This window comes from Hydra vulgaris, chromosome 03 (genome assembly GCF_038396675.1).
Source record: "Hydra vulgaris chromosome 03, alternate assembly HydraT2T_AEP".
NCBI classification, from domain to species: domain Eukaryota; kingdom Metazoa; phylum Cnidaria; class Hydrozoa; order Anthoathecata; family Hydridae; genus Hydra; species Hydra vulgaris.
The window spans coordinates 37,353,384-37,364,740 of NC_088922.1; the positions used below are offsets into that span (position 1 = coordinate 37,353,384).

An 11,357-nucleotide genomic window follows, 5' to 3' on the forward strand; every position below is an offset into this window, starting at 1 on the left:
TACACATTTTTAGCATTGTTACACACGTTTAACATTATCAAACATGTGTTTTAGGGTGGGTCGTAATATATAGGAAAAAATAAAAGCTATTTGATCATATTCTAATAGTGATATTATTTGTCTTAAGTCTAAACTAAGTCTAAACTATTAAGTCTAAACATATTCTAATAGTGATATTAGTTGTCTTAAGTCTAAACAAATAAAAATTGTCTATAAAAAGTTAAATAAAGTCGTATCTTTAGCCCGCGCATGTGATTCAAAGTTTGGGGAATTTTCGAAAAAACAACGTTTGGTTAAATGTATATATTTTATTAAAAAACAATTATTTAATAATAGAAAATGAAGAAATAAAATATAGATTTAATAATAAGATATATATGTTATTTCATAAACAATAAACATAGTACTAATATTTGGTATTAATATACATTAATATACTGTAAAATAAAATCTAATTGATTATGCTTTGACCACAAAATCTTGTTTACCATCAAATCGGAGCATAAGTTTTCTAGATGCAAGTTTCACTCGTATTAAATCTTCTTTTGATTTTTTATCGCATAAGAACATAGATGCTTTCGTCACTATTTTTCACAGAGCGTTCGAAGAATTGGTGGGTCGAAATAATTTTGTTGCCAATTAATGAGCTCAAAATAACTACAAGCATCAAAATTTATTTGCGGCACTTCAAACACACGAGGTATCTTTCCTGTATAAGGTGAATGTCGTGCTTTAAGTATCCTCCTGGGAGCGAGTTCCCTTACTGTTTTGTATTCATCACACAGCATCGACAGAAGCAAATTTTCAGGGTGGGAAAAATAGCCATTACGTTGAATTATGGGATCTAATATTGGTTTAAGCTGTCCTAGCAGATATCGAGAACATTTAATAAATTTCCAAATGTTCTTAGACCCATCATTGCAAGTTGGATTTGTTTTTATTTGAAACCATTCTAGAGCATATACTTTAACACAATAATCAGCTAATGGTTTTAAATCATTTAATGGATTTGATGCAAAAATGTATAAACGTAATATTCTATTTGCTTTTGTTAACCATCGGGCATGGGACATCTTACCCGGAGATCTGTTACTCAAATCATCATTTGCCACTAATAACTGCCATTGTTATTTCATATATATGTATTTTTGATCTGTACTCAGATCTTCAAATTTGACTTAGAAGTTTGTTTTGTATTTTTTCATAGTTTTAAGGCGTTGAAGCCTTTTCTCAAAGGTTCTAATCACGCCGTTGAATTTTCCTGTTTTAGTGACCGTACCATCGCAACCAATAACCATCAAATCATCTAGATTAATTTTTTGTGACAAGAGAAGCCCATGTTTCAATACTTTTAGCAGTACCTCGAACTGGCGCAGCGTAACTAATATAAACTGAATCTGGTTCTTTAACAAAAAATATATGTTCCTCAAATCAAAAATCAAAAAAAATTTTTCCTCTCATAGCCGTTTTCTACAAATACATTAATAAGAAACGACAACTCATCATCAATGTTATATATTGTGCATAAACGTAGTGCTCTATGGACGAAACCAATAAAGACACCATTGATAATTTTAGGGTCATGGTATGAGTTCGGTTTAATTTGAACGTTTGTGATTGCATTTTTGCGATGTATTTTAAAACTATATGTACCGGTTTTATTGTTGGTAACTGAAACATCAAGATAGTTTAATGTATTAGTTAAGTCGGCAGATTCCATTGTGTATTGAATACTTTTGCGTTGTTTGTTGAATAGATCTAAAAACTTTTGCGCATCTTCTTCTACTTGGAACCTTGAATGAATATAATCGACATATCTTTAAAATGATTTCACATGGGTGTTGTAAATAAAAAACACTTTTATAAATAAAAATTTGTAAATAAAAAATGTTGTAAATAAAAAACATATTTGTAAATAAAAAACACTCATATATATATATATATATATATATATATATATATATATATATATATATATATATATATATATATATATATATACATGTATATATATATATATATAAAATATGTATATATATATATACATATATATATATATATATTTATATATATATATATATATATATATATATATATATATATATATATATATGTATATATATATATATATGTATATATATGTATATATAAAATATGTATATATTTAATCTGATATACAGTGTACTTTAGTTGTTGTGACAGAATAAAAGTTATTTAAACTATATGCATGTATGTATGTATGTATGTATTTATATTGCTTTCATTATTATGAAATGTTTAAGGCACAATATCTTTTTGGCGACTTTAGATATAAAAAAACAAAGTATAAACTAATTGAAGTAGAGTGCTATTACCCTGCCACAAGCAATTAATCAATCTTAAATTTTAAGAATGTTTCGATTGAGTGTCATACCCTTTTTTATTTTATTTTAACAAAGTCACTGCTAGAAGCGCTACAAGTAAACACTAATTAAGTTCGATTAATATGTTATTTTTTATATTAATATAACTTAATTAATATAAATTAATTAAGTTGAATTAATATAAAAAAACAGAGTATAAAGTAATTGAATGTTCCTTTTAGTAGCACAATCAACCAATAATCATCTGAGGTCATCTAGCCTAATCCATAAAAATTATTAGAGCAAGTAAACGAATGAATGGTATATATATATATATATATATATATATATATATATATATATATATATATATATATATATATATATATATTAGGGATATGACTTTTTTGCAACCTACTAGGCCTGTATCGTAATTCAATGAACTTTTATGTAAAAAGAACGAATAGATGTTTCATTTTGACATATTTTGAAAAAAGGTCACCCCAAAACCAAAAAATCGAATTTTCAATAGGTACACTTTTGTACAGTAAATGAATATTAAAGGCTGAAGATGTTGTAAGAGTCATACTCCTGTTGTTATTTTATTTATTTATGCAACATGTACTGTGATATAACAAAAAACATTATGTGATATATAATTATACAAGTATTACATAATTAACAGTATCAAAGCGTCTAGTACAACAATATACATAACTGTCTGTGTCTATAGGCCTACTGTGTTTAGTACATGGGTCACATGATGCTCACGTCTCATAAAGAGTCTAGCGCTTATTACTTAGAATGAATCGAAGTTGCAGTTTGTCTTTCTTTCTGCAGGAAGCATACAGGTCTTGCATCACCTTGATTGCACGTTCAGCTATCTGATTACTTCGTGGTATGTCGATGACGGATGGCTCTTTCTTCCAGTGATTTTTGAATGACTGCAATGCCTTTTTGTAAGGCTTCAATACATCAGATAAATTCTTGAAGTCATTGTCATTGTACTTTTGACTACTAAACCAATGTTCTGCCCACTCATATGAAATGAACCTGCAAACCTTCTCCAAATTCTTTCTCGCTTCAGGCATAAGAATGAACGCCAGAATGGCGAGAATGGCTCTTGAGTTCCATCTGGCATTGCTCATATTAGGAATGTTCTGAAAGTGAATCAGAGGGAAGTTTTTTTGTTCTTCATAGAACCTAAACACTCTTGTTAAATGGTACAAAAACTTCATATCGTCTCTCCACCCTGATTTATCAAGAATTTCTACAGTTCCATTCACAAACTTATCCTTCAGTTCATCATACTTATTCAACAGTTCAGACACAAATGGGTATTCAATGTTTGGAGATTTGGTATCACCCCCAAGTTCTTCGTCCATCACCAGACGGAAAATCCTGTCTAGTACGTGATGCTGACAACCGATAAATTGTGGTATTGTGACACCCTTTAATTTAAACATACGTTGCAACTTCACAACAACTCCATTTCTCTTCCCAGTATTGACGTTTGTTGTATCAGTAATGATCATCTTAATTGAATTCCACAAATTGTATTCATCAATAAGTTTGGCAATTTTTTCAGCAACAGTTTCAGCTTTGCCATCTTTTAAACGCAGTGCATCAAGTTTCACGTCAGTTCTTTCATTCTGAAGTACAATTACCTGATATTCCTTATCATCTATTCGTTTGCCGTCAAAGTGTAAGGACCACTGTTCCATTTTAAGTTGTTGTATCATTTCTTTTTTTAATTTACCTGCCTCTTTGAATATGGACTTGTAAATTGCTGATTGACTTGGAGTTGGAATATCAATACCTTGTTGTGATAATACATTGCATATTTTAGCAGCTTTCTTTGTGGAAACTCCACTTGATGTAACCATACTTACAGCAAATTTACTTTTGTAGTGCTTTCTAGTTTTTTTCTGAGTGTCCTCATCATCGTCTTTATCACCGTCGTCGTCTTCATCATCTTCACTCTTACTTTTGCAGTTTTCAGATTCAGTACCACTGCCTGTGGTAGACAGGACTTGTGATGTGGAAGGTATTGCTGTTCAAGACTGGACTTTCCTTCTCTTGGAAGGGTGAATGGTTTCTTTACTTGCCACTTGTCCTGTTGAGTACCCCACCTGTCCTTTACTTTCTTTTTGTAGGTGGTATAGACGTTTATCTTCCGAGGATAACCACTGGCCATTCACTTTCGTGATGTCAAATAATGCATTGAGAACATCATATTTTCCACGCTTGACACATTCATCATAGACCTTCAGCACCTTCATAAGCTTTGCTCTTATCACTTGATCAGACACACGTGGAAAATTCAGTTTATTGTCCCACAATTTTGTAATTTCCTTAGAAATTTGGTCTATTCGTTCTTTTCTTCCTTTAACATATGCTCCGAGAAACTGGTATCTTCCTACGATCTGCAATTGAAGTGGTATTCTGGATTTTTCATCGAGTGAATGTTCTTCTACAGCCACGCTTCCTCTTCTTCTGTGTGACTCTTGAAATCTCACCAAATTTTTAGTCCAAGTCTTCTTGTTCTTTGTTACTGTGGTATGACTTTTCTTGTGAGACATCATATAATATTGTTACGACTTTACGGATAGCTGAGCGTAAATATCCGTTTAATAAAGTCGTTTAATTAATAAAATACTTTAACTGTATAGTAATCCAATTATAGTTCGATAATCCAGTCAATGTTGATAACAGTTCGATAATCCAGTCCGTATCCTAACGATAATGCTACAACTACTTATACTTCGTACACTTACAGCGTCTTTAGTTCGCTACAGTAGTTCCTTATTAGCTCAGTTACACGCAGAGTACTTCATAGAACTATTCACATTATCAACACTGAGCTCTGACAGCAGCTCGCTTATATAATTATTTAGAGCTTCCAGAATGTTCTACTAAGTTCTATAATCTTCTACAGTCTGTTACAGTCGTCTATATCACCGTTGTAACACAATGACGTCATCACATAACAATTCCAAGTATTTGCCGGCACACGGCCGTTTCGTTGCCATGGTAACGTGTGGCGTTATATTTATAAATTCATAACAAAATAATGAAATAAATAGAATTAAGCTGAGAATTAAGCTTAAGAATAAAACATCGGTCAAAAATGAATGTATAAAAATGGTAAATCAAATTTTTATTTTGGGGGTGACCTTTTTTTGTTGCAGAAAGCTATTTGGGCCTTTTTTCATGATTTTAGGTAAAAGTTCATCGATTTATGATACAGGAAACATTTTATTTGAAAAAAAATTAAAAAGTCATATCCCTAATATATATATATATATATATATATATATATATATATATATAAATTAGTAAAAACACATATCTAATTTTTATTTGTCTTCAACACCATGTTTCTCCATCAGTAGGTTCATCAAGAAGCTTCCTGGAGCCGTATTCTCATCTCTCCGTTAAGCTTAACGGAGCTTTTGTCTGAAATTTCATTACAATATTTCTAAGTAAAGAAATGACAAAAATTTATATAAATTTGTTAAAATAAAACTTATACCAAAATGAAACATTTATGTTTAAAAAATTATAATTTTACATAAATTTTTTATTAATGTAATTTAAAAGAAATCTTTGACTAACGCTCCGTTAAGCTTAACGGGGAGATAAGAATACGGCCCCTGGTGTGAAGTCTAATTAAATATCTTGAATAAAATATTAAAGATTTAAATTAAACAGCAGATTTATGCTAAACACTATTATCAAAGAAGTGGTAATATAATTTTGAATCTTACCATCGTAATCAAATTTAGCAAACTATTCGGTGAAGAACATATAATGTAAAGAAAATTACAGCGTGGTGTACCGTTTTAAATGCTTTTTTACCCATAATATAAATATACTTAAAAATATCACATATATTGAACGTTTTTAATTAAAAAATAAAAATAAAAACGTTTAACAAGTTTAACTAAATTTGTTAACTTTTGTTTTTAACCACAAAAAATATTTTCTTTACAGCAAACATGCAAAGCATTTAAAAACCCGGCCAACGAGAAATTTTTTTCGAACAAAGCTTAAAGTCAAGTTTTTCATCCAATCAAAAAAGGGAGCTGATCTCAGGAAATAGCCGCTCGTCTTGTTTTGATTAAATACCATTTTATTTTTATTTAAATAATAAAAAAATTCCTCGCAGTTTTAACAGTAGGGTATAGCAGGGTTAGATTTTGGCGTTAAAAGTCTTCCGGTAACTAAATTTACTCCTGCCGTTAACCAAATAGAGACATTAGAATACGAGCTTATTTTATCGCTGGCGTTAAAAACTGCCAATTTACTTTTAACCAGCCGGTAGCTTATCGGAGGGTTTAACGGGACAGATGTGAATACGGCTGCTGAGCTTCAGTAGGTATTAAATTAAAAGATTGTAAATGTAAAAACTTTGTTAAAGTATATCGTAAAAAGTGAATAGCTGCAAACAATAATATTAATCATTTTGAGAAAAGTAATGAAAATTGGAAAAATGAAAACTCAAGATATTCAGTTTACGTACATTACGCTAAATTGCATGCAACAGGACAAAAAAAAGAAAGCTTAACAATATTATTAACAGTTTATCTGGCGCTGAATTACTTGATGCAACAAAATTGAGACTGAAATAAAATTGCCAAAATTTCAGATGACAAACCCGTTGAAGTGAGAAGAACTCACCAGATGAAGGTCTCCCGGGAAAAAAACCTCTATAGAATTTCTATAAACTTTTGAAACAAATGGCCTATAGAAACTCTATAGAATTTTTATAAAATTTCTATAGAATGTTTATTAATTTCTTTAGAAATTGCTATAAATGAGTACTGTATTAAGTACATAAGTATACGGAGTAAACATACCGCTAAAAGACCTTCTGATGCACACTCTTGAAAGACTGTGTGACGTACAGGCTCATGTGCTAGTCACGAAATTGAAAGAATTAACTGAACTGACATTTAGATACAAGGCTGGGTACAATGGTGCTACAAGTGCTTACAAGCAGGTTCGCCAAAATGAAAATATTGAAAGAAATTTAAAGAATGAAGATAGTTTATTTTATAATAATAAATCAGTGGATTTTATAATAATAAAAAGTAGTTATGGGAAAAAACGAAAAGCCATCATCGACTGCATATTGTCGACCAGTTAGATTTTCATTTTAAAAGGAAACCATGAATGATGTGAAAGAAGAAAAAAAACTATCGATTCCAAAATTGAGAAATGTGATATTATTAACATTATTTTTGCTGGGAAAGAAATAGCTGTAAAATGTTTTATTGAGCTGACCATGATAGATGGTAAAATTTAATCAATTTTATGAACTATGACAAACTCGACACAGTGTTGTCCAGTTTGTGGTTTATCTCCCAAAAATATGAACAACTTGGAGAAAGTGTTGAACATAGACACCGATAATTTAGAGTTTAAATATGTTTTATCCAGCCTACACGCTTTTATAAACTTTTTTTAATACTGCATATTGGATATAAAAAGGACACTGGAAAAAGGCAGGCTAGAACCGTAGCTGATAAAATAGCGGCACGCCAAAGTATGTCTTGTAGGCCTCGCACATTACGACTTGCTTCCATGGAATAGTTTTTTGCTGTTAACTTTGTGAATTGCCGCACTCGTAGCAGAATAAATCAGCTGGATGCAAATAATCTCTTGATACCATATCAAATAAATTAACTTCTCTTCAACTAGGAATCGTTATCCTTTCAGTCTGCAATAACACGAATTGGATTTTGGTACGAGTTCCCTGTGCTTTTATACTTGTACAGCTACTTTTGGAACGTTCAAGAACGTTCTAGAAACATCTGAGAGTTTCTCAGATGTTTGAACGTTTTAGAGTTTAGGAGAATTGTAGAAACATCTGCACAACTCTAGAAGTTTAGGAATATTATAGGAGGAAGCTTTGGTATTGAAAGCAAAGCGAGAGTTTTCTCGAAAACACGCGATTTTTCAAATTTAATTGTCCCGGTCACAGAAGCAAAGTTTTTCTGGAATAACAGCGATTTCCTTTCTATTCTAGACCTAATGGGTTAGAAAACACACTTTCAACCCAGGAACAGAACAAAAGTGAAAATTTTTTACATAGTGTAATTCTTGATTTACGATTAACCACTTCAAAGTTTGATTTGATTAAAATTAAATTTTAAAAATTTAAATTAATTTACATTATGATTTTGACGTAACTTTTAATAAGTAACTAATAGGGTGGCTTCAATTTACCATTAAATTATCAAAAAATAATTTAAAAAAAAAAAGACCTTTAAGTGTTATATATTAACAGCAAGCTAACCCAGATAGCACATAGACAACCAATTAATTAATTAACTCAGAAAACAAAGGAGTTTTCAACTACTAATTTTTAAAAAATTAATAAAAAAATAATTAAATAGTCGTCAAAAGACTTTATATCTTTGAAAGCTTCTGTAGCTAGCTTGGTGTAACATTGTCTAGAGAATCATAAGAAAATAAAATAGTTTTAATAAACAGTAATAAAAGTCCAGGATAGTTTTTGGAGCAAGCAGAAATGCATAATGCAAATCGCTCTCACAAGTCTGAAGACTTAAATATTTGTACGCTTAATACTTACGAATTGATGCTATTGATTATTACAGTAGAGCGCGGATTTTATCTACAAGCAATCTTTCTATCAAATTGAATCAAGGGGAGATTAGAGTCGTTCATCAACGTTCATGCGAAAGACAATTATGTCACTGGACATGGCGTCATTGCATTACGCCAAAACTATAACCAACTTTTACAAAAAAAAAGAAATAAAAAAAGCGTATCCTACAAGTGATCATGGCATGAAACAGGTTATACATGTTACCAGTAGCAGGATAACCTGACCTGACATTAATGACAATCAATAAAATTCAAGATCAAACGTTTGATATAGTTGGAGCATATCTTAAAAAACTTTATATCCATTTATCCTCGATGAAGCATCATTATACAAGTGTAGCAATTAAATTCTATTAAATGGATCTGAGCACGTCGTTATTATAAAATTCGTTATATTTTTTGAGGTGCTACAATTTATCATTTAAATTAAATAAAAACGTATTACGGCATTTTGGTTTAAATACGCGTATAGTTTACAATTTATTATAAATTACAATAAATTGATTAAATAAATTAATAAATGTTTTAATAAATTGTTTAAATAAACTAAAATTTTTAATTACGATTTAAAATCCCTATATTTTTGGGGTTGTTTAACTAATTATGTAACTTTGGGAAAGGCATAAAACAAGAGAAGAATAATGCGCAGAGCAAAACAAAATTTCAACATGAGAGTTTTTTGATCGTTAAAACTATACCTAAAAAATACACTACACTGTCGATTCGAGATTCGAGATTCTTTAAAATCAGGAGTTAAAAACTTTTAAACGCTCAATTTCTTGTTTGCGTTTTTTTTTAAACGAGGTACTTTTTGAAAATCCGTAACTTTTATTACATCTGACTTTTTATTACATTTTTAAAAAGCTGCCACCCTGCTTATTACAAATTACATTAAAAAATCAGCTTTTATTTTTCAAATGCGTTAATAAATATGATTTTTGTTCTGATTTATGATTTAGAATGGAGTTTTAGCAAACCGTGATGTTAACTTAAGTTTTACAGTTAAATAATAAAAACAAGGACTTAATAGAGAAAAAGCCTTCTAAAAAAATGCCATTTTGTTACCTGACTTGGATGCAATTCGGTGACGTGGCATATGGGGGGTGGTTATGGAACGTTAAAAACTGTAACATCGAGGGTTGTAACGAGGATAAAAATCAGCGAAAACTGTTTGGAGGGGTTAAAACTGTGCAACATTATTTATAAATATGTCTTGTTCCTAAAAAACCAACAAACACAACCAGGATAATTGAAACTCAAACGTTTCATTTACAAATCGCTTTAAATCTAACCACATGTTCATACATAACAGATTTATTTAAGCAGGTTGCTTTGGTTCACCTAGCAACGCTCATAGTTTACTGAGATAAGAAGATGTGGATTGTTTACCACATTTTACTAATGGTTGGATGATGAACACATTTTTCTGACTTTTTATTTAACTAAAATAGTAAACTCATATTGTATTGAACAAATTTAGATCAGAGCAAAAAAAAATTTGAAATTCATACCATCATACCATAAATGTTAATTTAAGAAAAAAATTTAATTAAGATATTTAACTTTAAATTGCATCATTACTTTTTTTTAACAATGACTTTGAAATGCTATAATAAATATAAACGATTCGGTTAATTAAAAAAAACTTTACCTAATTTATACACAGTGAAATCTCGATATCTCGAACCCGGATAACTCGAACTTCCAGTAACTAGAACTACTTTTGAGTTCCCCTTAAAGCCTCACTAATAATTTCACATAAAAACAACTCGATAACTCGAATACCCGTTAACTCGAACATTCGTAAAGTTGAACCATTTTATGTGTTCCCATGGCTAATATTTTTCGGATAACTCGAACTTAAGAACAAAAATATGAAACAAAAAAAACTGCATTGAAGCCCTTGCATTGCAACGTTAACGATAATAATAGTTTGATTAAGTTTATAGTATAAGTTATGCTAACCTGCGTTGCAGTATTATAATAAAACTTGTCGTGTTTACATTTTATTATGGCTACTGTTGCTGTAAAAAGAAAAAACACAAAATCAATTAAAGAAAAGTACGCTGCTTTAGTGGAAATTGGAGAAGGATTGTCAAAGTCTCAGGTTGCTATGAAATATGGCATTCCAAAAAATACGCTGTCAACATGGATTAAAATTAAAGAAAAAATTTTCGAATGTATGAATGTATGTAAGGAGTAGAAACGTGGCAGTATCAACAACAATTCTTAAAACAAAAGCCAGAGAACTTGCTGAATAATTGAAATAAATGGATTTCAAGCGTTTTATGGTCGGCTTGATTGTTGGAAAAACAGGTATGTTTCTTTCAAGACGGTGTGTGGAGAGGGTAACTCTTGTACAGCCGAAATGACCACGCC

General features: G+C 30.4%; 1 long non-coding RNA gene across 1 annotated transcript; it reads right to left on the bottom strand.

Annotated features, from left to right (window-relative positions):
• Window positions 1-359: 359 nt before the first annotated feature.
• Window positions 360-10,834, bottom strand: LOC136078128 (uncharacterized). Its single transcript, XR_010637553.1, has 2 exons — window positions 10,630-10,834; window positions 360-1,793 (listed from the first exon to the last, which is right to left on the bottom strand). It is a non-coding gene; the product is annotated as an uncharacterized LOC136078128 (long non-coding RNA).
• Between the last annotated feature and the right edge of the window lie 523 nt (window positions 10,835-11,357).